The sequence below is a fragment of the Stegostoma tigrinum genome, chromosome 13 (genome assembly GCF_030684315.1).
Source record: "Stegostoma tigrinum isolate sSteTig4 chromosome 13, sSteTig4.hap1, whole genome shotgun sequence".
NCBI lineage: Eukaryota > Metazoa > Chordata > Chondrichthyes > Orectolobiformes > Stegostomatidae > Stegostoma > Stegostoma tigrinum.
The window spans coordinates 9,616,814-9,639,796 of NC_081366.1; the positions used below are offsets into that span (position 1 = coordinate 9,616,814).

Below are 22,983 nucleotides of genomic sequence, written 5' to 3' on the forward strand. Positions count from 1 at the left end.
ATTCTATCGATGCCTCTCATCATCTTGTACAGTTTGGCCAGCATTATGCATGCCTAACACCCCAAAACTTATTCTGCACTGGAGACTACAAGTTAAAAGTGAACCACAATACTTCCAAGCTAAAATCTACATTGGTGGAAACAATTCTTTTTCTCTTTAAATGTAGTGTTCAGGGTGGGATTCAACACACCACTGAGTTCCCTGGCCAACATCTCCAACTCAGGCTTGCTGCAGTGTTTCAGTAAAACTCAGCCCAGCTAGAAGAACATTGGTGAAGCAGTATCTCAGGAGCACAAAAGCTGACGTTTCGGGCCTAGACCCTTCATCAGAGAGGGGGATGGGGAGACGGAACTGGAATAAATAGGGAGAGAGGGAGAGGCGGACCGAAGATAGAGAGAAAAGAAGATAGGTGGAGAGGAGAGTATGGGTGTGGAGGTAGGGAGGGGATAGGTCAGTCCAGGGAAGACGGGCAGGTCAAGGAGGCGGGATGAGGTGTTAGGTAGGAAATGGAGGTGCGGCTTGAGGTGGGAGGAAGGGATGGGTGAGAGGAAGAACAGGTTAGGGAGGCAGAGACAGGTTGGACTGGTTTTGTGATGCGGTGGGGGAAGGGGAGATCAAATCTAGAGAGCATAGGTTTAAGGTGAGAGGGGAAAGATATAAAAGGGACCCCACGGGTCATTCTTTTCAAACAGAGGGAGGTACGTGTATGGAATGAGGTGCCAGAGGAAGTGTTGGAGGTCGGTACAATTACAATATTTAAAAGGCATCTGGATGGATATATGATTAGAGATAATAGGAACTGCTGATGCTGGAGAATCTGAGATAACAAAGCGTAGAGCTGGATGAACACAGCAGGACAAGCAGCATCAGAGGAGCAGGAAAGCTGACCTTCTGGGTCTAGACCCCTTTTCAGAAATGGATGAAATGATTTCTGATGCTGCTTGGCCTGCTGTGTTCATCCAGCTCTACACCGTGTTATAACAGGCTAAGTGATTAGGAAGGGCTTAGAGGGATATGGGCCAAATGCTGGTAAACGGGACAAGATTAATTTAGGATATTTGGTCGGTATGGTTGAATGGATGGAAAGCTGTGTTTCCGCGCTGTACAGGTCTATGACTCTAATTGCAGTTGGTTAGGAAACGGTTAAGTTTGAAGGCTCTGTCATGTCTGCAAGATGCCCTCTAGTGAGTGTTGTGTCTCAGCTGCTTGCCTTTCCTCTTTGTGCAGATAACGAGGCCCTCTCCTCGCATTTTTTCTTCAGAGTTTGCGAGAGAGTGAGAAGAAGGAAAGACAGAACCGAAGGGAAATCCTCGAGGTTGAACAAAAGCACAGGCAACGTGCAGCTGTGTGCCGGTGAGTTGCTGCCTTCAACGATTGCAGCCTTTGTGATGACTGACTGTGTGTCTATGTGTAATGTGTGTGAATGTATAGAGTTTGCAGGCCTGAGCTGCCTCGCAGGATCTTCACTCAAAGAGAAAGACGGCTCATGTGGTTCAGCTGAAGCAGAGAACAGTCGGGGACAGCGAAAGAGACTGAAATTCCAAGTGATGAGAGGTGAAAGGATAGAGAGTGAGCTTAGAGCTCTGTGCAGTGTTGCAACCAGCTACCAGTTCGATTCGAAACAGCTGAGCTTTAGGCACAGTTCAAAGCCGGCTTTTAAAGCAAGGGTTTCAGACAAAATACAGCCAACATTTTAAAGCAGATCGTAAGGTTCGTCGACAAATGCTTATGAGCTGGAGCTGTCCTGTTGAAATATTGATTAAATTAGAATAATTCAAATAACATTCACATCCCCTCACCTCACCAACTACCTGTTTGTAAGACAAAATACAACAGGCAAATACTGCAGATGCTGGAAATCTGAAATAAAACGGGAAAATGCTGGAAATGCGAAGGAGCAGACGTGAAGGGAGAAACAGTTGATGCTTCGTGTCAAAAGCTATTTGTCAGAAGAGGGGCGTACGGGGTTTGAGGCAAATAGGGAGGCAGGGAAAGAGTGGAGGAAACGAAAGGGAAGGTGTGGGGTTGATCAATGAGATGATGTTGCAAAGCAGGAGGAGATAGCATTCCCTGACTGGAACAGGAGGTGGCTCAGTGGTTTGCACTGCTCCCTCACAGCACCAGGGACTCAAGTTTGATTTCACCCTCGGGCGACCATCTGTGTGGAGTTTGCACATTCTCCCTGAGTCTGTGTGGGTTTCCTCTGGGTGCTCCAGTTTCTTCCCACAGTCCAGAGATATGCAGGCTGGGTGGATTGGCCGTGCTAAATTGCCCCTAGTGTGGAGAGATATACAGGTTAGATGGATTGGCCATGGAAATACGGGGCTACAGAGATAGGTGGGTGGGTCTCAGTGGGCTGCTCTTTGGAGGGTCAGTGTGGACTCGATGGGCTGAATGGCCTGCTTCCGCACTGTAGCGATTCCATGATTGCAGGTTTAAGTGAGACATATGGAATCATTTGAAGTAGCTGCTGCCTAAAGGTGCAATGCTCGTGATCTAGAATTGGTGAAATTTGCGTTGTGTCTGGAATTCCCAATCGGAACGTGAGGTGCTGTTCCGCAAGGTAACCTCTGGCTGAGTGGGGCAGTGCATTAGGTTGAGGATAGAGAGGTTAGAGTGGGATCAGAGTAAAAAAGAGAGACATCTAGAAGCTTAAAGTTACATGGACTGAACAGCGGTGCTGACCCAGACTGTGTAGAGGGGCTCACATGATGAGCAGTGGATCTGGTATATTCAGTTGAAAGTACAAATAAATCACTATCTCACCTGGGAGGAGTGCTTTGGGGTGGCGTCCAGTGAGAAAAGAAGTGGTAAAAGACCAGATGTTGTATCTTGTGTGCATTCACTAGAAATTGCCACAGAAAGTGACAGTGATGTCACGAGAAAGTCACGAGAAACTACACAACAGTGTAACCATTGCCCGGGTATGCCCACTCCACAAAAAAGCAGGAAGAATCCCATACCATTGCTGCTCCATCAGTTTCCTCTTGATCTTCAGCATATTCTCCTGCACATCTGCGTAGGTTTCCTGATACAGAGCGTAAAGTCGCATGGAGTCACAGGTGAGCTTGCAAGATGGATAAAAACACTGGCTTGGCCATAGAAGACAGAGGATAGCAGTGGAGGTGTGTGTTGCTAAATGGAGGGCTGTGACTAATGGCATTCCTCAGGGATCACTGTTAGGGCCTTTGCTGTTTGTAATATATGTGAATGATTTGGAGGAGAATATAACTGGTCTGATTAGTAAGTTTGCTGATGACACAAAGGTTGGTGGAATTGCAAATAGCAATGAGGACCAGCAACCCTTAAGAGTACTGGTAGGCAGGGTGATCTCGGTGTACAGGTACACAGGTCACTGAAAGTGGCAATGCAGGTGGAGATGGTCATCAACAAGGCGTATGGCATGCTTGCTTTCATCGGCTGGGGCAGTGAGTTTAAAAATTAGCAGGTAATGTTGCAGCTTTAGAGAACCTTAGGCCACATTTGGAATATTGTGTTCAATTCTGGTTGCCACACTACCAGAAGGATGTGGTGGCCTTGAAGAGGGTACAGAAATGATTTACCAGAATGTTGCCTGGTATGGAGGGCATTAGCAATGAGGAGAGGTTGGAGAAACTTGGGTTGTTCCAACTGGAATGACGGAGGTTGAGGGGGGACCTGATAGAGGTCTACAAGATTATGAAGGGCGTGGACAGTCAGAAACTTTTTCCCAGCTTCGGGAAGACTCAGTTATTGGGAGCCATAGGGTTAAGATGCGAGGGGCAAGGGTTAAAGGTGATGTACGAGGAAAGTTTTTAACACAGAGGGTGGTGGGTGCCTGGAACTCGCTGCCGGGGGAGGTAGTGGAAGCAGCAACTGTAGTGACTTTTAAAGGGAGTTTTGACAAATATATGCACAGGATGGGAATAGAGGGATGCAGTCCCCAGAAGGGTAGGGAGTTTTAGTTGTGACGGGCAGCATGTCGGCGCAGGCTTGAAGGGCCTGTTCCTGTGCTGTAATTTTGTTTGTTTGTTCTTTTTAAGGAGAAACTGCTTCCCTCAGCAGGTTGTGGGTTTTTACAGCTCTCCCTCTAAAGAGTGTGGAAGCGGAATTTTTGAACATTTTTTAAAGCAGAGGGAGATAGATTCTGAATAAAGAAGATGGGGAAACGTTATCTGGGATTGGCAAGAATGTGGATTTAAAGTCAAAATCAGGTCAGCCATGATTTCACAGAATGGCAGAGAGAGATCAAAGGCCCAATAGGCTGACTCTTGGTCCTCATTCATATATTTCTATTGATATATTTATTGTCGAGGCAGGCAGAGCTGAGATATACAGTTTTTCAGAGGAAATCCTTTCACTGGGAGGTAGTGAAAGGAAAATTTGAGAACAGCCCCAGCCCAGGAGGAGGTAAAGATAAAGCCACCATAACCCTTCTGGGTTGCTATCTCATTAGAGAGATATGGCTGGTGTAGATTTAACCTGGGAGTCACTAGAGTGAGGGGCAAGTTTGAGACAGAGGGTCCTTCATGGTAACCCCAGCTGCTGTGGGAATTGAACGCACACAGTTGGTGTCTCTCTACGTCATAGAAGAGCATCTAACCAACTGAGCTAAATACTCTCCTCCCAGGAGACTAAGGAGTAGGAGGAGGATGGAGTTAGTTGGGGGCTGGATAGGGAATATTTGAAACAAAAATGGAGAGCCCTCCACCTGTGCTTTGTTGGGGGTGGTGAAGGTGCCCCGAAACCATCACATTTCTCGAGCAATACTTTTATCATCACAAGTGCCTCCATTTAGATACAAAGGAAATTGCACTGTCAAGACTGATATCATGCGAGCTGCTTTAATGCCCTGCAGTGAGCCCAGTTACAGAGATCGGGAACAGTCTGTAGAGCAGAGGCTGACAGCGCCCCTGGTGAAACTGGTGAATCAAGGGCAGGAAAGAGGACATGAGGAATGTTGGTTGGATCAACATTGATCCTAAGGAACAGCAAAAAAGGCTTGTGGGGCCTACTCTTGTTCCTATTTGTTTGTAGAAAAGAGATGATTAGGGTTGGGGCACTGTTAAACTGAGGTTGTGAATACAAACCAGACAAAGTAAGTGAAAACCAATTGGAAACGGGAGGAGCTGATGGTTCAATAGGGCAGGAGCAAGCTGAAGCTATGGGTTTAAAAAGAGAAAGCTGTTTGTGGATCTCAGGGAGGAAGTAAGGAAGTGGGACTTTAAGAGATGGGTTGAGTGATAGCTCTTCCTATGTGCACGATTAAAATAATCGTACTTTGAACAGGGACTGACCAGTCAACCTGAAATGGAGTGGAAATTGAAAGAGCATTTTAGGAAATGGGTGACGAGGTCTTGCTGCTGTGGTGCCTCACTGCAAAGTTTTCTCTGCAGTTCCATTTCAATTTTGGTCCTTTTGATTTGTGGGTTTTGAATTGTCTCTGCTGCATTTTGCACCCAAGGACTACGTAGCATCACTCGAACCAAAAACAAAGCCGTTTATTGACGAACCAAATGATCAGCACACCACATTTGTAGGTGATAAGGTTCGGGGAAAAGTGATAGGTTGAGTAGGGCTTGACTGTGTGGAAAGATACCATTCTTAGATAATGATCACAGGGCCTCCTATTGAAACTGTCAAACAGCATCCCCCTTCCTTGATCTACAAACCAGTCCCAGCCAATGAAGCTGGAGTCACATGGGGGCATTAGGCAGTGCGTCCTGTTATTCTAACAGGGTTTTGGAATCATCAAATCCATATAGTGCAGAAGCAGGCCTTTTAGCCCATCGAGTCCATCCCGACCCTCCGAAGTGCATCCCAGCCACACTCGCCCACCCCTACCCTATCCTAGTAACCCTGCATTTCCCATGGCTACTCCACCCAGCCGGCACATCCCTGAACACTGCGGGTAATTTAGCATGGTCATTCCACCTAACCTGCACATCTTTGGACTGTGTGAGGAAGCCAGAGCACCCAGAGGAAACCCACACAGACAGAGGGAGAATGTGCAAACTCCACACAGACAGTTGCTGGAGAGTGGAATCAAGTTTAGGTCCCCAGCAATGCTAACTGCTGAACAAGCCACCATGCCGCATCTGCGGAGAGAGAAACAGCATTAACATTCCTAGGTCCGGTTATGATATCTGTCTAGTCCCCATTTTCCTTATAATCTCTTCTCCACTGCACCATCTGCCTCCCCCAAAGCCCCGTTCCCCGCTCTCATTCTCACACAGAGAGCCTTGTCTTGTTTTTGTCTTGATTGAGGAAGGGTTGCTGAACGCAAAACATTAACTACACTTGCTTCCCACAGATGGTGTTGGATTTCTCTAGCAATTTCTGTTTCTGTTTTAAAATCTCCAGCATTGCACAGATCTTGGTTTTATCCTTTGTCATTTCGCGCTGGCCTCAAACTTATTTTAAGAAACCATTTTCCACCAGCTGTTAGTTCCAAAGAAGAGTCAGACTGGACCTGAAACGTTAGCTCTGCATCTTTCTTGGTGGATACTGCCAGATCTACAGAGATTCTCCAGCACTCTGTGCCAGTTCCACAGAGACCCAGGGGTTCAGGTACATCGGTCTTTGAAAGTTGTGTTGCAGGGAAACAGGTAATGGAGGTGTTTGGCATGCTTCCTTCATTGCTCAGACCATTGAGTATAGGAGTTGGGAAGTCATGTTGTCTCGGTACAGGATATTGGTGAGGCCACTTTTGGAGTGCTGTGTGCAGTTCTGGTCACCCTGCTATAGGTGGCATATTATTAAATTGGAGAGGGTTCGCAAAAGGTTTACCAGGATTTTGCCGGGACCAAAGGGTTTGAGTTATAAGGAAAGGCTGAATGGGCCGGACTTCTTTCACTGGGTTGTAGCAAGTTGAGAGGTGACTTTATAGTGGTTTGTCAAATCATGAGGGACATAGTTAAGGTGAACGGAAAAGGTCTTTTCCTGAGGGTAGGAGAGTTCAAAACTGGGGGGACATAGGTTTAAGGTGCGAGGGGAATGATTTAAAAGGGACCTGAGGGGCAACCTTTCCACACAGAGGGTGGTTTGTGTGTGGAATGAACTGCCTGAGGAAATGGTAGATGCAGGCACAGTTACAGCATTTAAAAGGCATTTAGTCAAGTACATTAATAGAAAAGATTTAGAGGGATATGGGTCAAACGCAGGAAAATGGGACTAATTTGGGAACCTGGTTGGCGTAGACGAGTTGGACTGAAGGGTCTGTTTCCGTACCGTATGATTCTATGGCTGTTGACTAACAGGGAGATCGTTGTCTGGTCAACCATTATAATTTATTTTTAACTGGATCAACAAAGCATCTTGTCAAAGAGAGCAAGAAAGATTTTTGTTTACTTGAAAATTGTGCCTTTGTCTTCAAGCCTCAGTGATTGCAAATTCACTGCTAACATGGGTTGCCATAGGTTCTATCAACAGCCTTCAGTGCAGAGTGTAAGGCTGAGATTCCAGTGTGAGGCAGACAGAGCCCTGCACTGTGGGAGCTGTTAGCTTTGATGAGACATTAAACTGAGCTTGTGATGGCCTCTCAGATAGCTGTAGAACATTCTATGACACTGTGCAAAGTGCAGGGTTGTTTTCCCCAGCATTCGGGTCAAAATTTATCCCTCAAACAACATCGTGAAAGACGGTGAAATTTTTAATTCAGTGAAATCTGAAATTAAAAGCTAGTGTAATGGCATCCAGAAAACCATTCTTCATTTTTGTTAATAAAAAAACTATCCTTGAATATTTATCATAAAATGTGAGGCTGGATGAACACAGCAGGTCAAGCAGCATCTCAGGAGCACCAAAGCTGACGTTTCAGGCCTAGACCCTTCATCAGAGAGGGGGATGGGGAGAGGGAACTGGAATAAATAGGGAGAGAGGGGGAGGCGGACCGAAGACGTCCGTCCGTGATACCACCCATGCCCTCCACCTCCTCCAGGACTTCCAATTCCCGGGCCCCCAACACCTCATATTCACCATGGACGTCCAGTCCCTGTACACCTGCATTCCGCATGGAGATGGCCTCAAGGCCCTCCGCTTCTTCCTATCCCGCAGGCCCGACCAGTCCCCCTCGACCGACACTCTCATCCGCCTAGCTGAACTCGTCCTCACACTCAACAACTTCTCTTTTGACTCCTCCCACTTCCTACAGACTAAGGGGGTGGCCATGGGCACCAGCATGGGCCCCAGCTATGCCTGCCTCTTTGTAGGTTACGTGGAACAGTCCCTCTTCCACACCTACACAGGCCCCAAACCCTACCTCTTCCTCCGGTACATTGATGACTGTATCGGCGCCGCCTCTTGCTCCCCAGAGGAGCTCGAACAGTTCATCCACTTCACCAACACCTTCCACCCCAACCTTCAGTTCACCTGGGCCATCTCCAGCACATCCCTCACCTTCCTGGACCTCTCAGTCTCCATCTCAGGCAACCAGCTTGTAACTGGTGTCCATTTCAAGCCCACCGACTCCCACAGCTACCTAGAATACACCTCCTCCCACCCACCCTCCTGCAAAAATTCCATCCCCTATTCCCAATTCCTCCACCTCCGCCACATCTGCTCCCACGATAAGACATTCCACTCCCGCACATCCCAGATGTCCAAGTTCTTTAAGGACCGCAACTTTCCCCCCACAGTGATCGAGAACGCCCTTGACCGTGTCTCCCGCATTTCCCGCAACACATCCCTCACACCCCGCCCCCGCCACAACCGCCCCAAGAGGATCCCCCTCGTTCTCACACACCACCCTACCAACCTCCGGATACAACGAATTATCCTCCGACACTTCCGCCATTTACAATCTGACCCCACCACCCAAGACATTTTTCCATCCCCACCCCTGTCTGCTTTCCGGAGAGACCACTCTCTCCGTGACTCCCTTGTTCGCTCCACACTGCCCTCCAACCCCACCACACCCGGCACCTTCCCCTGCAACCGCAGGAAATGCTACACCTGTCCCCACACCTCTTCCCTCACCCCCATCCCAGGCCCCAAGATGACATTCCACATTAAGCAGAGGTTCACCTGCACATCTGCCAATGTGGTATACTGCATCCACTGTACCCGGTGCGGCTTCCTCTACATTGGGGAAACCAAGCGGAGGCTTGGGGACCGCTTTGCAGAACACCTCCGCTCAGTTCGCAACAAACAACTGCACCTCCCAGTCGCAAACCATTTCCACTCCCCCTCCCATTCTCTAGATGACATATCCATCATGGGCCTCCTGCAGTGCCACAATGATGCCACCCGAAGGTTGCAGGAACAGCAACTCATATTCCGCCTGGGAAGCCTGCAGCCATATGGTATCAATGTGGACTTCACCAGTTTCAAAATCTCCCCTTCCCCTACTGCATCCCTAAACCAGCCCAGTTCGTCCCCTCCCCCCACTGCACCACACAACCAGCCCAGCTCTTCCCCCCCACCCACTGCATCCCAAAACCAGTCCAACCTGTCTCTGCCTCCCTAACCGGTTCTTCCTCTCACCCATCCCTTCCTCCCACCCCAAGCCGCACCCCCAGCTACCTACTAACCTCATCCCACCTCCTTGACCTGTCCGTCTTCCCTGGACTGACCTATCCCCTCCCTACCTCCCCACCTACACTCTCTCCACCTATCTTCTTTACTCTCCATCTTCGGTCCGCCTCCCCCTCTCTCCCTATTTATTCCAGTTCCCTCTCCCCATCCCTATCCCCCTCTCTGAAGGGTCTAGGCCGGAAACGTCAGCTTTTGTGCTCCTGAGATGCTGCTTGGCCTGCTGTGTTCATCCAGCCTCACATTTTATTATCTTGGAATTCTCCAGCATCTGCAGTTCCCATTATCCTTGAATATTTATACTTTTTTTCAGCGATGGGTAAGGATAACAGATTTCCAGTCTGGCCTACATGTGACTCCAAAGCTACCGCAGTCCAAAAATGTGCAGATTAGGTGGATTGGCCATGCTAAACTGCCAATCTACTTGCTATTACAAGGGGACATAGCTTTAAAATGAGTTGATGTAGATATAGTGGAGACATCAGAGATAAGTTCTTTACTCAGAGTAGTAGCGGCTTGGAATGCATTTCTGGAGAGTGGAGTCAGCCTCATTAGGAGCATTTAAGTGGCTATTAGATGGGCGAATGGATGGTAGTATAAGGTAGGGGCGGAGGTTAGATAGACCTTAGCATTGGGGTAAAAGGTCAGCACAACATCGTGGGCTGAAGGGCCTGTATTTCGCTGTACTGTTCGATGTTCTATCATGTCCAGGGATGTGTAGGTTAGATGAATTAGCCATGGGAAATGCAGGGTTACAGTGATAAGGTAGGGGAGTGGGTCTGGGTGAGATGCTCGTCGCTGGGTCTGTATGGACCTGATGGGCCAAATGGCTTGCTTCCACATAGTAGAGATTCAATGACTCTTAGCTTCCCTCCAAACCAGCCCAAATAAAACAGACGTTCAGTTCAAGGGAAGTTAGGGTTGGACGACAATTGCTGACATTGCCAACGATATGCACAGTACACATGAGAATATTGAACAAAATAGCCGTATCAGTTTTGGTATTGATTGCAGACCTGTCGACTTTTAACTCTATTTTCAAAATGTGCTGTTTTGCTCAGTACCCAGGGCCACCACCCATTTGAAGCAATGAATTGCCACACATAAGATAGGTGACTCAAACTTCCTGCTTTCAGCTTCGAGAAAGCAAAGTGTGACTGAGCATTGCAATACATATTCAGCTTGTGTAAAATTGCATTTTGCTTTGTCAATATTAGCAATTTATTTGAAAAGCTGAGAGGCATATGAAATCATTTAAAATGTCCTATTTGACACAAATATTGAAGCAAAGTGTGTCAAAATGTAGAATTCTCATGTTTGGTAATATTTGCTGGGACTCGCGTAGAATACTAAGACAATGCTGGGTTCAGAATTTGGAACTTCATATTTCAAATGTCAGGCTGGAAGCAAAGTCAAACAGAACTCAATATGTTAACTCTGATTCTCCCTCCACAGTTTCTGCATGACGCCCTGAGTCTCTCCCGCACTTTCTGTACCTATTTTGGAATTGTACCTGTTGTGTGTGGATATTGTAGATCACTTCTTTTAACCAGCTGTTGTCCGAGTAGTTATGTTTCAGTTTGATCAGTGCAGAGGTGGTTATTACATTCAAAGCTTTGTGTTTGATTATGAAAGCCTGGTAACTGATCTGTGTTCCCCTTGCTTAATTGATTTAGCCAGGGCGTTGACTCGGAGCAAAATAAACAGAAGACACTGGTAGAAGATGGAGCAGACATTTTGTGATCACTGAGATGTTTTAGAAGACTTGTGAATAAACATGTTGAAACTTAGCATTATCTCTACATTGCTCTGAGCCAAATTAACTATATAACACTGACCATTGAATACTTCTGAGTGAAAAATAGAAATTGCTGGACAACCTCATCAGCATCTGTGGACAGAATTCAGAGTTAGTGTTTTGGGTCCAGTGACCCTTCCGCTTGACCTAATACATTAAGCCTGATTTCTCTCCACAGATCTGCTCAGCTTTTCTAGCAATTTCAATTATTGTTTCTGATTCACAGCGCCCGCAGTTCTTCCTGTTTTTATTGAATGATTCAGTTTGCTCCCTATCTCCCTTATTGGTGTGGAGGAAATTGTTTTGTTCATCCTTTTTCAGAAGGTCAGACATTTTAAGAGCAAAATCTTCTGGCTTCATGCTCTTGTTCAACCTCTGCATGCCTCAAGGTTGGATTTCAGAGCCAGCATTTGTTCTACAGACAATGCCACTTAAGTGATCAGGCCATTTTTCCTACTGCTGATTATGGGAATAACTGTGCATCTTTTTTTTTGTTGTATTTCTCTACTAAATAATTCAGACGTAGTTCTAGTCCCACAGTCCTGCTCTCCCTGTAGAGAGACGCAACTGGTGGCGGCCTAACCTGAGGGCCATCACGCCTCAGTTGAGGGGGGAGGTTGAGAAGGACCAGGTGATGCAGGAACTGAACCAACACTTGGTGTAGCTAACTAGCCGCCCACGCTAACCAACCCTTCCTACAAATTGCTACATCAAGAAATGCTTCAAGGCTATTTGGTATGGAATACTTGTTGCTCTAGGACACTTGCAATATTCAACACTGAAAGGGGCTTCAGTATTTTACACAACACAAATAAGATTGCAGAATTGACCTGCAATTTGGCAAATACATTTCAAAGTAGAGTTCTACTTCTGTCAGGAAAGATCAGGAGGTCGCGTATGCTGAGAAATAAATAATGTAGGTACTGCTACACATTAAAACCACCTTTGAATCAGAAGTTGAGTGTCCAAGACTAACCCCAGGGCTCAAGTGTGAAAGTTAAAGGTGACCCTCCCAAGCAGTGGGAGTGCTATGCTGTTGAAGGTGCCAGTCTGTCACGTGAGACGTGAGACCTGTGTAACATCCCCTCAAAGACTCTTTGCACTACTTCAAAGAAGAGCATAGCAGTCATATCCACAATCCTGGGTCAATACTTATTGATCAACCAACATCCCTAAAACAGATCATCAGTTTTTATCTCATTGCTGGTGGAAGCAGAGGCAAAAATACTATATTACGCTTCCAGCACTGAAATTCTTTGAAATTGTTTCATTAGCTGCAGAGCAGTTTGCGACACCCTGAAGTTGTACCAAGTGGACCGAGGTATAAATGCAAGGCTTTCGTTTTTTTATCCATTTGAATGACAAAAAAAAAGTGATACAGGTTAATAAGGCTGCAAACCCAGTACAAGGGTTCACTTCCAAAGGGATAGAGATTGTAAAGGAATTATCCCATAACCTTTTCATGCAGGGAGTGGTTAAGGTCTGGATTGTTTCTGAGAGTGTGGTGGAGCAAGTTTTAATGGAAGCTTTCCAAAGGGAATTGGGCTGTTATCTGAAAAGGAAAACCGTGCAAGGTTACAGGGAGAAGGTGGAAGAATGGTACAATGTGAAGTGCTTGCTTAGATAGCTGGTACACACAGTACGGCTGATTAGCCTCCTGATCTGTAATAATTCTATTATTCCTTGAACTCTTGATCCCCTGAGAGATGAAAAAACAGTCTATCTCAGCTGTCAATATATTCAAAGAACAAAGAAAATTACAGCACAGGAATTGGCCCTTCGGCCCTCCAAGCCTGCGCCGATCGAGATCCTCTGTCTAAACCTATTTTCTAAGGGTCTGTGTCCATTTGCTCCCTGCCCATCCATGTACCTGTCCAAATATATCTTAAAAGACGCTAACGTGTCTGTGTCTACCACCTCCGCTGGCAATGCGTTCCAGGCACCCACCACCATCTGCGTAAAGAACTTCCCACGCATATCTCCCTTAAACTTCCCTCCTCTCACTGGGAACTCATGACCCCTAGTAATTGAGTCCCCCACTCTGGGGGGGAAAAGCTTCTTGCTATCCACCCTGTCTATACCCCTCATGATTTTGTAGACCTCAATCAGGTACCACCCCCCTCACCCTCCATCTTTCCAATGAAAATAATCCTATTCAAATCGTAATAAAATTATTCAGTGATGGAGCTTCCAGAATCTTCAGGGATCGAGAATTCCAAAGGTTCAAGAATTCCTTGAGTGTAGTAATTTCCCAAATGAAGCCCCCTCCACCCCCATCTCTTCCCCACCACCACCCCCCCCCACCCCCAACCACCTCAGTCCTGAATGAAAACCATCTTATACTGAGATGGTGCTCCATATTCTGCATTTCCCACCATGGGGAGACAAGAGTTCAGTGTCTACCTTTCCAAATCCCTTTAGAATGTTACTTCACAAAAATGATATGCAGATGCAAAATTATGGTTTCTAAGAAAACAGAATTCCTCGCATGGGACACAGATATCACTGTCAAGGTGAGAAATTGTTGTCTGCCCCTAACTACCCTTGAGCCGAGGCGCTTCCTAAGCGATTTCAGAGAGCAGTTCAGAGTCACCCAATTTGCTGTGTGTCTGGAGTCAGATGTCGGTCACACCAGGTGAGGATGGCAGATTTCCCTCCCTAAAGGTCATTTGTGAGCCAGGTGGTTCACTGTTTTATGACAAACTGTTGCATGGTCAGTGTGACACTGGTTTCTGGATTATAGATTTTTCTTTTGTATTGAGTTCAAATTTCACCGTCTGCTGCGGTAGGATTTGAAAACGTGTCCCAACGATATTAACCCAGTGCAATGACTTCGCAGTTGCCACTACCGCGAACAACAGCCCCATCCAGACCCCATCCCTGAACCCCCACCACCACTGTGAAAACTGATAGGAGAGGGATTGAGTGGAGCATAATCATGGTGCAGTCTTTACTGTGGTGTAAACCCTGTATAAATCAATGGAAACCTACAGTGATGAATAATCAATACTCTAAAGGATTATAAAAATCCTTAGACCACTCATTCAAAATCCATGACCACCTCCATCTGGAAGGACAAGGGTCGCAGCTACATAGAACAAGACCCCTGATAATTTCCCCACTTGGCCGCTCACCATCATGATTTGGAAATATACCACCGCTCCTTCACTGTCACAAGGTTAAAATCCTGGAACTCCCTCCGTAACAGCACTGTTCATGTCCCTCCACCCCCGGGACTGCAGTGGCTCACGAATACAGAACACCCCGTCACCATCTCAATGGTAATTACAGATGGCTGATAAAATCTGGCCCAGCCTGTAACACGCACAAACGCTCAACAAAGTAAAATAACAGATATTTACGACGTTGCTTATGTCATGCTATCTTGGGAAGCTGGCCATCAGAGTGTGACAAGAGTTACAGGTCTGTGTGTGTGCACCTGTGTCTGCTTCCGTGTGTGTGTGTCTATGTGTATCTCTGCCTGTATGTGTATGTGTGCCTGTGTATGTGTATGTGTGCCTGTGTATGTGTGCCTGTGTATGTGTGCCTGTGTATGTGTGCCTGTGTATGTGTGCCTGTGTATGTGTATGTGTCTCTAGTGCGTTCTCGTGTGTGCAATGGAGGCCCACAGCGGTTGTTTTAACTGAACTGAAATGCTTGTTTAAAACAGGCGCCACTTGCTGAGGTCACTGCAGAGGCACTAAATATGGTGTGGGACTATGGACTGGATAGCATCTCCTCTATCACTCCTAATGCACATTCACCTTCATCCACCTCACTGTCCAAAGTCCCAGACACACCTTCCAGGTGAAGCAGAATTTAGTTTGCACTTCTTTCAATCTAGCCTGCTGTATTTGCTGCAAACATTCCAGTCTGGTTGAAATTAGTGAGACTAAATGCAAACTGGGTGATCGCTTTGCAGAACATCCCCACTGTCACTGTAGGAATGACCCCAACCTTCCAGTTGATCGCCATTTCAATACACCCCTTTGCTCTCATGCTAACAATTCTGACCTGGGTTTACTGCAGGGTTCCAATGAGGCCAAGGGGATGCAATAGTCTAGTGGTATTATTGCTGGACTGTTAATCCAGAAATCCAGATAACGTTCTGGGCACCAGTGTTCAAACCTGCCACAGCATGTGGTAGAATTTCAATTCAAGGAAAAAGAAAATCTGGAATAAAGAGTCTAATGGTAACCATGAATCCATTGTTGATTGTTGGAAAAACCTATCTGGTTCACTAATGTCCTTTAGGGAAGGAAACTGCCATCCTTACTTGGTCTGGCCTACATGTGACTCCAGGCCCACAGCAACATTGACTCTTAACTGCCCTTGGGTAATTAGGGATGGGCAATAGATGTTGCCTGGCCAGCCACGCTCTCATCCCATGAATGAATAAATAAAGTACAACATGTTCTGTCGGAACAACGGCTCATTTCCCACTTACAACCTCTAGCAGTCAATATTAAGTTCCACAGGTTTGCAGCCGACCTCATAAGATTTGTTCATCACTTATCTCACATCCTGCCTCCTCCTCCTCCCCACCATAGGCTTGTCTTATTTACTTTGATTTCAGCGAAGGGGGCCCATTTTCATCTTTCCACACCTTAAATGTATAACCAGACAGAATGGTTAGTCCAAACCATAATCCACACCATCGGCCACATGAGGACCTGCGGACAGTGACTGCCTGTGGAGCAAGTGGGATTGAACCCAAGTCTCCTGGCTCAGAGGCAAGGACACTATCACTGCATCTGAAGAAGCCTGAAGCCTGTGTGTGTGTCAAAGTAAGAAAGTGCAGGCTCTTCAGCATTTCTGATTGGTTGCAGTCATTAGAAGATTGCTGCCTTTCCCCAATGGTGTTAGCAAGCATGAGAAGCAGCAGCTGTTTCGTCCTCCTCGCATGTTAATCCTGTTCCCCTGATAGTTCATGTTACAGGAATAAATAGGCTCAAGTCTTTGGCTAAGAAATGTGAAACACTTAATAGAGGAGTAATTTAACTGTTCCCAGAGATATCTCTTTATGGTACAGTACTGGCTGATATGCTGTTACATTCTTTGCTGATAACATGTTTTTTTCTAAACCACATCATAATGAAACTACCAAACTCCATCTCCCGCTCTCAATGTCATTTAATCTTTCGTATGTTTGGTTTTTCTCTCTCTCTCTCTCTCTCTCGCTTTCCTTGCCCTGTGCACTTTTTCCTGTTGTTTATAATTTCTGAATCGAAAATGAACTATTCCTACTTGCACTTCAATGTCAACACAGTGTGGAGCTGGAGGCACTGCAGGTCAGGCAGCATCATAGGAACTGGAAAGCCGATGTTTCGGGTTTACACCTTTCATCAGTTGCTTCATTTTATTCAGTTTATTTTAACTAACATTTTACAGCTGATGAACCCTTTTGATCAGTAGTCTAATGTGCATCCCTATATTTCACTTTTGGAGAGATTAAAGAAACAGGATTAACCTTGATTGGCTTGTGAGAAATTTATTGTCTATTTTCTAACTGATACCATGTCCTGTACTTCTCTCTCCCGGTGGTCACTAAAATGACTTCCAGCTCCCAACACTTCAAATTACAAATTCTCATCCTTGTCATAGAGTCATAGAGATATACAGCACAGAGACAGACCCTTCAATCCAACTCGTCCACATCCGAAATTAATCTAATCCCATTTGCCAGCATTTGGCCCATATCCCTCAAAGCTTCTTCAAAATAAAGTCTTAGGATTGTGCATTTTAGGCCCGTCTGAATTTAGAAGAATGAGAGGAAATCTAATTGAGGTGCACAAGATGCTGAAGGGGATTGACAAAGTAGACATGGAGAGGATGTTTTCCCTTGTGGGACAATTTCGAATGAGAGGTCATAATTCTAGGATAAAGGGTTACAGGTTTAAAACAGACATGAGGAGGAATTACTTCTCTCAAAATGAATCTGTAAAATTCACTAGCCGAGAATTTGGTGGATGCTGGGTCATTAAATAAATGTAATGAGGAGATAGGCAGATTTTTAATTAGCAATGGGTTGAAGGGTTGTGGGGAACAGTCAGGAAAGTGGAGTCGAGGCTGACTTGGTATTTGTGGTGATTGGAACAGTGTTGGCTAGGTGGATCTCATTGAGTAGGAGTCCTCCGATTGGGGCTGTTGATTTGGGCTGACAGACATGAACAGAAGTCTCAGAGTCTCCTCACTCTAGGGACTGGCCGGTCAGAGTACGTGTAAAGTGCACATGTAAATAAAGGGAGATTTTGGTGATGGGATACTGGCTTCTGTGGAGTTATTTCTGTATTAAATAGGAGAGCAGGCTTGTGGGGCTGAATGGACTGCTCCTGTTACTAGTTCTTATGTTCTAACTTTCCACAACTTCATGTATTCCCACATCAGTTATCTTCGGCCTCAAGCTGCTGAAGTTTCTGTGTTCTTCTTATGACATCTTGATATTCTTTATCCCAATAGTGACAACTACTCAGGAATTACCTCCAAAACCTCTACCATTCTCTCAATAGTAAAGATTTTAAGAAACCCCTGCGTCTTTGAAGATCTTTTGGCCAATTATCCTCTTCATTGTTGTCCTTCAATCTGTGTAAGACAAAGACAAAGTAGCTCTTTATGGGCCAGCATCCCGTCATCAGCCACACTTTATTTACAAATACAGAGCATTTGACAGTAGCATTGTCTCTCACTGGGTCCTAGTATCCTTTTCTGTCAGCCAGGGCTCCCTAATTGGACCAGATTCTCAGCTCCAATCAGGGAACTCATATTCTGTGAGATCTAGCTGCCTGACCTCGTTACAATCACTACAGAGGCAAATCAAATTTGGTCAGAGATGAGGTAACGCCCTGTCTTGGAGGGTGGAGGAATGCAGACGATTTTAAGTTATAATTCCCCTCTTGTACTGAGGCAGTGAGGTATTGTTTGGTCTAATCTTATTGATGGGTGGTCTCCACACTCTGGCTTTTGAATTCCAATTTTTGAAATCTACGCGCAGCAAAATCCTTAAAAATGAAATCAAAGATAGCATTTATTAATAAAACATTCTAAACACTGGTGAAGCACTCCATCCTACATGCACATGCACTCAGAACATTAAGGAAAACAGGACAGGAGATGAGATAGGCTAGAAGTAATGTGTTTTGGTAAATTCAGAGGCATTAAAAATCAATTCACATAAATCACAGCCTTCCAGATGTCAGTGTCCAGTAATAGAGACTTCATTGAGCTCAGTCCAGTCACTTTCCCACATGCAGGCAAAGTGTAGACTTCTTTCTGGCCAGTGGCTTGGAGATAGCGATTCAAGATTGGGGCAGGCAGCTGACTCAGAAATAAACCTAGAATTCTAAAGCTGTCCACTTAAATGATTCAAACCAGCTCTACTTTCAGTCCCGACAGATATTTTAGGTGCTGGCGGCCTATCTCAGTGGGCTAATAGAAAGAGCATTAGGCTAACAATGTTGCTTTACCTCCTGACCCATTACAGGTTCCACTGGGACGTTAGGAGTATCTGTAAAAACATTTGTGACATTTTAGCAAAATGGATCTTGGTGATTTTCTTTGCCCAGAGCTGACTGGAGGCAGACGACTCGCTCCGAGTCCTTTGTGTCAGCTTCACATCAGCAAAGGGGGCTTGGAAGCTGCTGAAAACACTGCGATGTGATCAGTCTCAGCCATTTAGATTAGAATTTAGAATTAGCTTCATTGTCATATGTACTCAAATGTGTACAGTGACAAGTGTATAAGTTACTGTCTATAGCACCATCTTTGGTACTAAGGGATCTACGTACAGCTTCTTCGGTTACAGTTCTTAGAAAAACAGAGCAGTAAGAAGTCCGGCATTGCAGATTTTAAGGAAAACTTAATTTATGAGTTCATTAAGGTTTCTTAACATGAAAATGTACATTGGGATTTCTCTTCATGCCATCTGGCCATGGTACATCATATGGTACAATTTTACCAAATTTTCAAGAGGTCAATCCATGCAGTGTAGTTTTCCTAGTTCCCATTTCATGCAGTACTCCTTTTTTGAATGCTTTAAGTCTGCTCCTTGTCCTTTGATGATCCTCCTTCTCCTTTGTGGGCCCCCTGCACATCTGATTTTAAGAGGTAATTCCTGAGTAGTTGTCACTATTGGGATAAAGAATATCAAGATGTCAGCCTTCAGCTGCTTTTGCGGCCCCATTTCATCACTTTGTAGCCTTGCCTCACTCCCTGACCTCTGACCTCCCTCTACCAGCCCAGGCTTGGCAACCTTCCCTCTCCATTCCTTTACACCCCACATGGCTTCGCCCAGACACTCTGCCTTCTTAACTTATCGAATACTAAGAGGCTTGGATACAATGGATGTGGAGAAGACGTTACCATTAAGCAGGAGAGACCAGCACCCAGAGGTACAGTCTCAGAGTGAAGGGAAATTAACTGAAATGAGGAGGAATTTCTCCAGCTAAGTGGTGGTGAATCTGTAGAATTCATTGCCAAGTCATTGATTGCCTTTAAGATGGAGATAGATAGGTTCTCGATTAGTAAAGGAGAAGGCAGGAGAATGAGGTTGAGAAGCATCGGCCAGGATTGAATGGTGGACCAGGCTCAATTGGCCGAATGGCATTATTCTGCTTGAATCACAAGCTGTTTTTCTCCCTTGTTAATTGCTGGTAGGCTCATTTTGAACCAATTAGCAGCAAGCACAGGGAAGAATCAGCCTTGTGATTGGAGGAGCAGTTCCTCAGAGATTCTATCCATTCTGGTATAAGGGGTGGGGTGGGGCTGCGAGTGTCTGATTCGTCACATCCCCATTTAAATTCCAGGACCATCTTGCTTGCTTTCAGAGCTAATCTGCACTCGGAACCCTGTGTATATTGAGCATTCAACCAGTTAATCCATTTTTATGATGTTGATGGAGGAATTTTAATGAACTCGTAATTTATCTCCTTGCTATTTTGTGAAACCCTGCTGTGTGCAATTGTTTCACGCATTTGCCTGTAACTACATTTCAAGAATGAAGGATTGGTCCAAGTGATTGTCTAGATGTGCTGAAAATGTGGAATTGTGTTAATTAGTCTTCAGAAGGTGGCTGATGAATTTGGACACTCAGATGTTCGGTTGATAAGAAACTGATAAAAGTACAGATTTATGAAATAATTTATTTTGCATGATTAATTTTTGAAAATCTATACCCAGGAGTAACAACAAAAGTAAAAGCTTTTGAGCAAAACCTTACTGCAATTAAAGCTGAAAAATGAGTAATATTGCATGAGGGTCACACGTTCAAATCTCACCAGAGCATCTAGTGGGATTTGAATTTAAATAGGAGAGCCTGGGCTTGTGGGCTAATCTTATGCAATTGTGACAGTCAATTTTCAATTGGGGAAAAAAATCTGTTGTCTTTACCCAGATTGGTCTATCTGTAACTCAGGCCCACAGCAATAGGTTGATTCTGAAATATCCTATTAAGCTATTCCAGGGGCAGTTAGGGATGGGCAATGAATGCCGGCTCTACCGATTACATCCACATCCCACAAAGCAATAAAATATTTTATAAACAGATAACAACGTGTGGAGTTGGATGAACACAGCAGGCCAAGCAGCATCTCAGGAGCAGAAGGCTAGTGTTTTGGGCCTAGACCCTTCTTCAGAAATGAGGGAGGGGAAGGGGGTTCTGAAATAAATCGGGAGAGAGGGGGAGCCAGATAGAAGATGGATAGAGGAGAAGATTTCAACTTCAACTCTCCCCTCCCCCCACTGCATCCCAAAACCAGCCCAGCTCGTCCCTGCCTCTCTAACCTGTTCTTCCTCCCAACTATCTCCTCCTCCCACCTCAAGCTCCACCCCCATCTCATACCTATGAACCTCATCCCGCCCCCTTGACCTGTCCGTCCTCCCTGGACTGACCTATCCCTTCCCTATCTCCCCACCTACACTCACCTTTACTGGCTCCATCCCTGCCTCTTTGACTTGTCTGTCTCCTCTCCACCTATCTTCTCCTCTATCCATCTTCTATCTGCCTCCCCCTCTCTCCCTATTTATTTCAGAACTGCCTTCCCCTCCCCCTTTTCTGATGAAAGGTCTCGGCCTGAAATGTCAGCTTTCCTGCTCCTCTGCTGCTTGGCCTGCTGTGTTCATCCAGCTCCACACCTTGTTATCTTGGATTCTCCAGCATCTGCAGTTCCTACTACCTCTAAAATTTTTATAAAACCTGTTGGAGCTAAGAAGATTGAAGGGTGACTTGATTGAAATATATAAGACCCTGACTAATCTTGACAAGACTGATCTGGAAAGGATGTTTCAGATCAATTTCGGATTTAAAATTTAAGGTTACCCTTTCAGAACAGAAATGAAAAGACATTTCTCTAAGAGGGTTGAGTGACTTTGGAGGTCTATGCCTCAGAAGGCATTTGAGACAGAGTTATTGAATATTTTTAAGACAAAGGTAGATTGTTGTAACACTAGTGAAAATCTTAAAGACAGCCAAATCAGATTAACCTTCTGAACCCGTGCAATTCGCAACACAGTAAAATTAAAATCTTCAAAGACCCTTGAGATTGGTCCTAATGGCTCCTAACCAGTCTTTTTTTGAATAACCAATCTCAGATTTGGTGAATGATCAATTCTAGACGCTGGGTTTGTAGCTTAATCAAAAGACTTAACTATTTATTAATTATGTAGTAATGACAGAAAAGCAAAATTAATTAGCAAAGTAATCTAATTGGGGTTTATGAAACCAACAATGTTTGTTTTCAGCCCCACATAGGGCAAACAGACAAACACAGAAAATAACAAGACTGGGCAGTTTACAGAAACGTTTCATTGTTCCACAGACATTCACAGTGTCTCTTGGTCAATTTTCTGAAGACATTGAACAGGAGTCACTTCTACAGTTCACTCTGAGGGGGGGTTCAGTAATACTTAGGGCTTAGAATTTACAGTGGCTGATAATGGGAGGCTAGGCAGGAAACTTTCAGAACTTCATAGATAATGGGAACTGCAGATGCTGGAGAATTCCAAGATAATAGAATGTGAGGCTGGATGAACACAGCAGGCCAAGCAGCATCTCAGGAGCACAAAAGCTGACGTTTCGGGCCTAGACCCTTCATCAGATGATGAAGGGTCTAGGCCTGAAACGTCAGCTTTTGTGCTCCTGAGATGCTGCTTGGCCTGCTGTGTTCATCCAGCCTCACATTTTATTATCTTATTTCAGAACTTCATGCTATAGCATCAGCAGTCAAACTTCTTCTCTCAGAAACACAGCCCAAAAAATAAACAGTTCAACTCTCTTTCCCTTCCCTCTATTTGACCATCATGTTTGCTTCCAGACTTGCTGACACCAATTCCCAGGTACTGACCTCATCAATGGCCTAACTGCTATCTGTTTAAACACACTGACCTCCCCTGGTGTTGAATCCTTTTTGTAATCTTTTGATCGAGAACCAACCTGAATTAACTTTTCAGGCCTGGCCTCACAACAGCTTGTTTGTCCTTTTAACACCAGCTGCTGCTCATAGCCCAAAGGTTTTCTCCATCTCACAGTTCACAGCTCCAAACCAAAAGTGATAAAAGAATAAAACTAAAGTAATGAAAAATCAGTGATAGTTCGAAAATTAGGCAGTGGAAGTGAATGCCATTGGGGTTTTGAAGAAGGGTCACTGGACTCAACATTAGCTCTGCTTTCTCTCCAGAGTTGC

The 22,983-nt window shown here is 45.2% G+C and overlaps 1 long non-coding RNA gene across 2 annotated transcripts in view; it reads left to right on the forward strand.

The window, feature by feature from the left end:
* Positions 1-1,203: 1,203 nt before the first annotated feature.
* The window catches only part of LOC132210464 (uncharacterized), a 77,358-nt gene continuing 55,578 nt past the window's right edge, over positions 1,204-22,983 (forward strand). For both annotated transcript variants that reach the window (XR_009446600.1, XR_009446601.1), the window contains exon 1: positions 1,204-1,353. This is a non-coding gene — a long non-coding RNA (uncharacterized LOC132210464). The remainder of the gene's footprint in view (positions 1,354-22,983) is intronic.